The sequence below is a fragment of the Nicotiana sylvestris genome, chromosome 8, assembly GCF_000393655.2.
Source record: "Nicotiana sylvestris chromosome 8, ASM39365v2, whole genome shotgun sequence".
Classification (NCBI taxonomy): domain Eukaryota; kingdom Viridiplantae; phylum Streptophyta; class Magnoliopsida; order Solanales; family Solanaceae; genus Nicotiana; species Nicotiana sylvestris.
In genome coordinates this window covers 187,628,230-187,636,042 of record NC_091064.1, presented here as the reverse complement: position 1 = coordinate 187,636,042, position 7,813 = coordinate 187,628,230, and the positions used below count along the sequence as shown (strand labels likewise).

Sequence of the window (7,813 nt, the reverse complement as noted above, 5' to 3'; positions counted from 1 at the left end):
AAATGCCTAATTTTCGCCTTATATATATATATAATATATATGTATGTGTGTGTGTGTGTGTGTGTTTTTGTTCTTATTTGTGTATGTATAGGTTTTAAGAGTTGAGTAATGGTTTGATAAATGGGGTGGGGTTTGGGCTAGTGTAATTTAATTATAATTGTGCCAAAATTGGCCCAAAATTTGAGCCCAAAGAGCCCAAACCCGGTCCAAAAGGGGGTTGCCAAGAAGAGCTTAAAACGACATAGTTTTGTCTTGAAACTACGTCGTTTTGGTTAAGTGACAAGATTCAATCTCATCCACCCATCTTGATTTAATCAAACGGTCCTAGTTTGATCTTCATCCTAGGTATTTAAAGCCTAAAATCCCCAAAATTTTTCCCCATTTCCCCCTTATTTCCTCTTTGTTCTTTCCCTCTCCTTCTTCTCTATTCTCTCTCTCTTCACTCTCTCTACGCCGCCCCAGCTCCGCCCCACCGCCGCCTGCCGGAAATCGCCGCCGCCGGCGAACCACCTCCCGACACCTCTAAATTCGCACCACGTAATCTCCACAACTTCCTCTTTCCATATCTCCAAACCAAATCCTAAAAAAATCCCTCGAACTCCTTGAATCTTAGATCTAGGAAACTTTTCCGTCACTTTTTTGCCCAAATTCTAGAAGCTCCAACCACTACCACCCCAAAATACTTACATCAATGGATAGAGCTCCCCAAGACCTAGCTATTGATGTCAATTCTACCCCAAAAATCCGGCGACAAAAATCCGGCCTAATTCCGGCAACCTCCCGGAACACCCTCTTTGGCATACCACCATTTTTTCGGCTTTTTGATGTGTAAAATGGTAAAATACTATTCTTTTTCATGGCTGATTTTTTTATTTTTATTTTTAATTTTCAGATTTTATTTTTGTCTATTATTAATTATTTTAGCATTAGTTTTTGAAGTTTGAAATGTTAAATTTTCTGTTTTTGCACTTGTTGAAGTAGTAAAATAGTTTTGTATTGATAAAAGTGAGGTAATGAAAAATACTTAAGAGTATATGGTACTTGTTTGGTTGTTTGTTTACTGCTTCAAGACTCTTTGAGTACAACACTCAAAAGTCAAATTGTTTGGTAAGAAAATGTAGACCTTTGGACATTATTTGAATAAAGTCTATCTTTGAATAGTGGAGAGCAGATTTTGTTTGAAATACTTGACAAGATTTGAACTAGAAAGTCTTGCTTTTTGAATTTAAGAGCAGATTTTGTAGAAAAATCTGTCAAAAAGATTGATTTTTAATTTTTTGAAATAGCTGGTTGTTTTGATATATAGAGGGGACTCCATCACACTTCCAGGGGTGCATTTTTTTTAATTGCTTTGTCACAAAAACAAAAAAAAATTCAGCAGTTGAACACATGAAAAGTAAGCTGAAATGGTGAGCTTTGGGAGTGAATCTTAGAGTGCAAACTTTTAAAAAAGTATAAGTCCTCTTTAGAGTTCGTTTCTGGGTTCCCTCTCTAAGTTTTCGGGTTGTTTTAACACGAATTTGCTGCTAGTTTTGCTGCTATTTTTATGCTGCTTTAGTTGCTGAACTACTGTTTATTCTTTTGCTACCAGGTAATCCTTTAAGACTAGTAATGCACGTATTTTCAGCAATGGGAACAACTTGAACATGCTGCACCATTTAAATGTGTTTGATGTGATGAATAGTTTGACAACAGAAGAGCTTGTATGTTATTGTTATGTATCAAGCATGTGATAATGTGAATATAGTCCTTCATAATACTTGAATATTGAGTTGTAAGTTTTTGAATGGGATATGTACGTTTATGGATTTTTTAAGCATGTTTTCAAGCTATTATATCCGAGTAACAATGCTAAGTATGCCATGAATGACTTTAGGTGTATAACACATAGCATGAGTTCATTTTAGTTGCTGAAATTTCACTGCCAACATATGCTTCTAGGAGTGCTGTGATAATATCTTTGTGAATCTGGCCATTTTGCCGGATTTGCAAAAATGGCTATTTTTGTAAAGTGGGCGTTTATACAATTGTGACTATGTAGTTAATGGTCATGAACTCAAACTAAGTAAAGAGCTAAGATTGTATCAACTTTGGGCCTTATTGAATCAAAGATAAAAGTTGGCCCATTTACCTTTAAACAACAAAATTACCCCTTTTCTTCTATATAGCATTGGGCCAATTGAAATTCATTTCTTGGCCCATTTTAATAATAAATTCCAGCAGCCCAAAAGCTCCATACAAGCTGGCCAATTTTTTTTAACAAGAAGTTGGCTCATTTCTTTTGAAATAGATAAAGTTGGTCCAACATTTATTTGCATAATTTTTCCCAACTATAAAGCTCGAAAAAATAATAATAATATCAGATTTTTCTATTATTTTAATTAACTAGTTTCCCTTTAATTAATTTAAACGTTAGGCAAATAGTAGGTGCGCTTTAACTTCACGGACTCACTTGTGTAGCGTGACGCTTAACTTTTAATAAGTTAATTCATCAATTTCATGTCATATTCAATAGCTTTAATTAATTTATAAATCTTTTGTCATAATCACGAATTCGCTTGCATAGCGTGGTAGTGACATTTAATAAATTTTCTGAAAAAAGAGGGTTAATGTTTCCTCCAATAAATTTGCAACAAATTTTCAAAAGTAAATAACGTGCTAACAAGCGTCTGTCATGACTACGGATTCGCTTGCGTAGCGCCGTTATGAATAAATAATAAATTTCGTCGATCACGCATTCGCTTGCGTAGTGTGGTTATGACATCTTATTATTCAAAAATATTCTTTAATTTTTTCTAATAATCAAGAGATAAAAGAGGATAGGTAAAACATGAAAATAATATAAATCACAGTTTGTCCAAAATTAATTCAAGCCAAGTTTAAGTCAATAAAGCGACCGTGCTAGAACCATGGGACTCGGGGAATGCCTTATACCTTCTCCCCGGTCAACAAAATTTCTTACCCGAACTTTGTTTTCGCGGATCGATTAAAATAGAGTTAAACCTTCCTTTGACTAGGGATCCAAATAAATGGTGACTTGGAACACCGAAAAAATCAATTCTAAGTGGCGACTCTGAACAATAAAATAATCCATATTCAAATTTTGTCACTTTAATTGGAAACACTCTTTGGCCCATACACATATTATTATTATTTTGAGGGGTAGAAAAGGGGTGTGACACCGATGCCACTGTTGAAACTTGAATGGTTAAAATGTCTCGGGCCATCCTTGAAAGGACCGAAAAGTATTTTTCTTTGTCCTTCCACCATTCTAAAAGATTAAATGAGCCGTTGGGATTCATTTCCTCAAGTCCCTGTGACAAATAAACTTCAAGTTCATATAGTTGTGAACAATTAGTAGTGGTACAAACTTGAGAACCCCTGAACTCGGTCCAAGCAGTAAGTGCTCTTATTCCTGCAATTCTTTTAGATGATTGAGAACTAGACAAAGAATGAGTTGGAATATTTGGTCTAGCATTATCTAGTACAATTTGATAAGCACTATAAATGGTTAGAACATTTATTTTAATTGAGGCTTGTGCGTCTGAAAGTGTAGACAACTCCTCAGGTGCAAGTGTTAAACCATTATAAATAAATCGATACCAATATTGAGGACCACCTAATTTCATAGTAGGATTTAACAAGGCAACAATACCATAAATAGGGGGAATAGAGAAAAAATATTTTTTAAATTTCTTTCTCATGGAAGCAATAGCTAATTCATAAATTTCCCCACCGTCTGAAAAATAAGCAAACAAATTTGCAAGATCTGCAAGATAAACTAAATAGTTCGAAATAGTCGGATAATATTGCCCAGAAAATTCATTTGTAGCAACATGAAATCTTTCTAAAAAATCTACAAGCATTTTAACATTAGCCCAATCCGCATTTTTTAGGTGCTCATCATCATCACTTATATGAGCATTAAACGTTGAGTTTATGGGGTTTCTATATTCATATGCAACAATTAAACTTTCATACATATAATTCCATCTAGTTGGACAAGGTTTAGGAACCTTTCTTTCTCTTAGGCCAAATTCATCGCATCTTTTAAAATATTCTCTAAGTCTACTTCTACGGTTTGAATAAAAAAGCTAATTAAGAGTCATTTTAACCTTTTCAATTTTAACATTTAAAATTTTCATATCATCACCCACAATTAAATGATAAATATGACAAATACATCTAACATGAAAAATATTACTAAATGCAGGATTTAGTGTAGTGGTAAGCAAGGCTACAACATTAGTGTTACTAGTAGCATTATCCATTGAAATTGACATTATTTTATCACTAATGCAAAAATATTTACAAATATCCGTAACCGTGCTAGAAATAAACTGCCATGTGTGACGTGAATTAATTATTCTTTAAGCAATAATGCGCTTTTGCATTATCAACTCCTCATCAATCCAATGACTTGTAACAGTAAGATAATCACAGTCATTACTACTTCTACCAATATCAATAGTAATCGCAACACAAAAATTAATATGAGTAAATAAATAGCGTAAATATTGTTCATATTCATGTTTATATTTATAAATATCGCTCTTTACGGTTGTGCGATGCCATCCTTTATAAGTAGAATTAAAAATTCTTCTATTAGAATGCACAAAGTGGGAGTTAGACGGAAAACTATAGGGTAAGCACATAATAGTAACCATTTTTGCCAATTCTTCCCTATCTTTTCTTGGGTCATAATATAAAATACCACCGGTAACAGTGTTAATTCCCGGTTGAAATTGATTTGACCCGGCACTAGTGTCAGGCTGACTAGTTGGACTTGCCCCCCCCGCCCCGCCGCAACTTTCATTTGGAAAAATTTAACTTTATCTTGAGGGTGTATCATTATGTGTCTTCTCAAACTTCCCGTCCCTCCCTCCGATCAACATAGTTAAAGGCTAACTCTTTGCCATAAGTTTTACACTTAGCTTTATTTTTTTCTCTCATTTGAATAAAAAATGGCCAAACAAGAGATGTTTCGGCCCGTTTAGAAGGTTGTCTAGAAAAAGTAGGGGTACTAACAGGGGGGTCAACTGGGGCATCATTTGGATTAGTTCGGTTAACTTGAGCAACAGGACTAGTGGGTGTATCATCATCCGGTTGCGTTTCATCTAAATCTATTTCCTGCTCATCTTCTTCATCTATAGTTGGATTACCATAAAGAGAATTCATATATTCATCATCTAAGCGTTCACCACCACCAACATTATGCACATATTGACTCTCAGTTAATTGTAATAAAGTATTATCACTATCAAGAATAGGAGCAGGTGGAGGGCGGGTATGGGGTTTGGGTAGGGGAGGCCGGAGAATTAGAGGAGAAATAGATTGACCACTAGATTCACCACTCTTGGATTTTCCCTTATTTTTACTAAACATTTTTTAATGAAAGATCCATCTTAATTATAATTATATAAAGTAATTAAATAAAACAAACAAAACTATAATATTAAAACTAAAGAGTTGGAACGAGTTTTCCGAATTGACGAACAACTTGTTGAAATTAATTATCGTTGAAGACTTGAATACTTCAATTCACCAACTTCACAATTTTTAACACAAGTTGCAACAATAAAGTAACCAATTTTATGGGAAAATTAGAGAGAGAATGATGATTTGGTGAAGAAAAATGAAAGAATAAGGGGGTATTTATAATTGAAAATAGGGAAAAAGTGTAATTATAAAAAGTTTGGGTTAAAACAAAGTTGGGGGAGGAGGGGAGGGGTTAAATGGCTATTTTATAAATAGCCAACGACTATTTTGGCAGCCATAACGGCTATTTTTTAAAGCACCAATGGTCAGATTTTGATTTGAGATTTTTTTTTAAAATTAGCCGTTGGACCTGTTTAGGACCGTTTGAGATCGGTTAGGACCGGTTGAACTGGCCCACTTACGAGCCGATCCCGGACCCAAACGGTCCCGGTTTTAACGGGCATTTTATCTGAACCGGTCCATTTGGACCTCAAACCCCCTGGTCCCGGGCTTAAACTAGTAGGCCTGTTTAGTCCCACTACCCATGGGATCGTGGGCCTTGGCCGGGCCCGGGCCTAATCGGCCCACTTGCCACCCTTAGTTCTTCATCCTTTCTAGCCATTTTGTTTTGTTTTGGTTTTGTGTTTTGCGTTTTTCTCTTTTTTCAGTTTTGTTGTGTGTATTTTGGCTACTACCATACAAATAGCAAAGTTTGAGAGGGAGCCTTGGCGTAACTGGTAAAGTTGCTATCAAGTGAGCAGGAGGTCAAGGGTTCAAGCCGTGGAAATAGTCTCTTGCACAAATGTAAAGTAAGACTGCGTACTATAGACCCTTGTGGTCTGGCCTTTTCCCGGACCTACGCATAGCGGAAGCTTAGTGTACCATGCTGCCTTTTTTATTTTATTTTATACAAATAGCAGAGTTTAACGTTCGACTGTACTTGCTCGAGCATGCGTCATGCTTGAGTAGTGAATAACATTAATTCTGGGGGACATACAATAAGATTATCAAGCAAATATATAAAGTCTAAGGTTACTAAAATAATTCTTGAATGTTTTCCACATATTAAAAAAAATTGCATGATATAGTACCTTGATGCATTTCCCATACTTTTTAAATATAAGAATATTTTGTTATGATAAATATCATATTATGGTGGATGTCTACTCTTCCTCCATGATCTTCATGTCAAATGCTTAATGACATATTTAATGACATATTTTCTATGTTCAATGACATATTCCATGACATATTTTCTTCACTTTTCATGCTTATATAAAGGCCTTGTAATAGATAGGAAAATACACACAATTGAAGAAGAAAATCTCTTCCTTCTCTCTATCTCTATTTCTTGTTCATGTTTTACTAAATTGCTTTTATTTCTTGTTCATGTTTTACTAAATTGCTTTTATTTCATAACACGTTATCAACACGAGTCTCTAATATTTCATTTATATCATCATACCTACGACATTTCATATGCCATGTTGATAGTTTGCTTATATTGTCTATTTTAGTCACATTATGTTTTTTAGTAATGTTTTGGTCTTCTTCAACTTCAAAGTAAGCCACAAAATTAGGCATAAAAGTTGAAGTGTTGCAGCAAAATTTCGTATGGTCTTTTCATATCTCGCCATGAAAATGAAAAGGAGTTATATGTTAGTTTGGAGCGGATGAAACAAGGTAGGACCATCAGATGCTAATGTTTGGTCCGTTAAATAACCTTTTAGTGGTTCTATAAATTATAACATAATTACTACAAAAGTTAGACATTTATATTAGGTAGATAATAATTACTACTATATCCTAGAGGTCCCATGAAACTAAATTTAAAGCATGTTAGAGCTAAATACTGTTAATTTGAAAAAGGTGATTTTCTTACTCATAATAGTTATGTCACATGATCATGTTGGAGGAGTGACCATATTACTTCAAGGATTTTAATATGTTAGTAATACTATGTTGAGATTTTATTCCGATGTTGTTTGGCTTCGTGATGTGATTCTATTGCTTTTTTGAGAAAGAACAAATTTTGCGAGTGAAAAACTGTATACTTAGGTTTCTATTTTGGCAAAGGCAATGTATTTCGTTAATATTCTACTTTAGGCACAGGAAAAATAATGTCAATTATATTGTGATCCATACTAATCTAATTAGATGCAACATATTTTTTTTATGTTGATAGTTGGCAAAGTAATATCATTATGTTTTACTAGTCTATTTCGACATCTTCTGTATAAAAACAGAATATGCTAGCAATAGTTATTACACATGATTATTTGCTTTCTGAAATTGTATATTTAGTTATGTGTTTCAATTCTTGTGTATATTTTAT

General features: G+C 34.2%; 1 long non-coding RNA gene across 1 annotated transcript; it reads left to right on the top strand.

Annotated features, from left to right (window-relative positions):
* The first annotated feature begins 380 nt into the window (after positions 1-380).
* Positions 381-1,832, top strand: LOC138874591 (uncharacterized). The gene is made up of 2 exons (XR_011401620.1): positions 381-836; positions 1,592-1,832. It is a non-coding gene; the product is annotated as an uncharacterized lncRNA (long non-coding RNA).
* Positions 1,833-7,813: the final 5,981 nt, after the last annotated feature.